At 35.7% G+C, this 1,573-nt stretch overlaps 1 non-coding gene across 1 annotated transcript; it reads left to right on the forward strand.

The window, feature by feature from the left end:
- Window positions 1–408: 408 nt before the first annotated feature.
- LOC122737617 lies at window positions 409–514 on the forward strand. Its single transcript, XR_006354434.1, has one exon. It is a non-coding gene; the product is annotated as a U6 spliceosomal RNA (small nuclear RNA).
- The last annotated feature ends 1,059 nt before the right edge of the window (window positions 515–1,573 follow it).

A 1,573-nucleotide genomic window follows, 5' to 3' on the forward strand; every position in this document is an offset into this window, starting at 1 on the left:
CAAAATTAGAAAAAAATGAGAGTTGGAGGACACAGATACTGAAAACAACCAATTTTTTTATGAGATAAAACAATTGAGAAATAGTAAATGTATAACTTGTTAGGAGTTCTATAAGAAATCTATGTTCAAATCCAAGACACAGCAATACCTGACAGTCATTTATTTGTGTGACAGCCAAAGAATTTTGGAGTCCATTGGCAAATAACAGAGTGGGGAAGAAATGAAGCAAGCAGGCATATGAGAAAAGAGGTTCTGGAAAGAAAAATAAAACAAAATGATGCTGATTACAAATAAGAGGGACAAAATTCCCCAAAGAGTATAGAGCCAATATGAATGTCTATAGATGATTGAATGATAACAATGAGATATGCAATAGACAAATGGGATAAAATTAGAAATGAGAAGAGAGTGTTTGCTTTGGCAGCACATATACTAAAACTGGAATCATACAGAAAAGATTAGCATGGTCCTACTCAAGGATGACATTCAAATTTGTGAAGCATTCCATATTTTTTTTTAAAAGAAAGAGGATAAATATGTGTTTGTAAATAAGAGAAATGGTCAAATAGAAAGTTGTGTTTCTAGGATCAAAAATTAGATAATGCAAATATATAGATTCTTTGAAAATATGATTTATGATCCAGGGGATTTTCTAATTTAATAAAAAAATGAGATGTCACCTATGTCATCCTGCTTTTGAGATTCTTGAGTATGAGTTAGATTAATTTCTGTCAGTTGGCTTAAGAGCATGATGGCAGGAAAGAAGAATGGACAATCTCTGAAGGCCAATCAGTCTTGTGATTATAACAATTACATCTAACAGAATAGTGTCTGTCTAAATGACTAAAGATCCCAGTTTACCTTTTGTTGGCTAATAGGTCTTAAGTAATCATTTGTTATACATAGAAGAAAAGAGGTTACTATACCTTCCATTACCAAGTCCTGTGGTCTCATAGATGTGGACTCCTTCCCATGATGTAGATTTCAATCTATCCATAGTTTATTCCATTCAACTCTTGTCATGTCTTCCCATAACTTTTCCAGATAGCTTCCCAGAACTGCTTCCCTCAATCTCAATGTACAACTGAACCACCTTCTTTCTGATAAGACATTTTCTAGATGCTATTATTTGTTACTCTTTGCATGTTTCTGACTTTCTAAACCTCAAAACCCTGCTTCTATTGATGTTTCATCCTTGAATTTACCTGAGTACTTGGGGTTTCCTCACCCTGGAACAGTCTGCTAACCCCAAGACTCCTTTGACAAGGCCTGACACCCCCATCCCCATTCCTATTGGTACCTCCCTCCTGGAACCTCCATTTTGTGGAGAGGCCCAGGCTGGCCTATATTCATTCCTATCCTGGACCTGTTTCTGACCTTTGGGATTTAAAAACCATGCCTTTTGAATCTAATACCCACATCTCCTTCCATCTTCTTCCTTTTCAGCTCCCTTTTGTGTATATTGTCCTACCTCATTAGAATGTAAGCTCCTGGAGGACAAACACTATATTTCTTTTGCTTGTATTTGTGTTCCCAGAATTGGTATAGTTCTCGAAACATAGTACACACTTAA

The sequence above is a fragment of the Dromiciops gliroides genome, chromosome 1, assembly GCF_019393635.1.
Source record: "Dromiciops gliroides isolate mDroGli1 chromosome 1, mDroGli1.pri, whole genome shotgun sequence".
Lineage (NCBI taxonomy): Eukaryota > Metazoa > Chordata > Mammalia > Microbiotheria > Microbiotheriidae > Dromiciops > Dromiciops gliroides.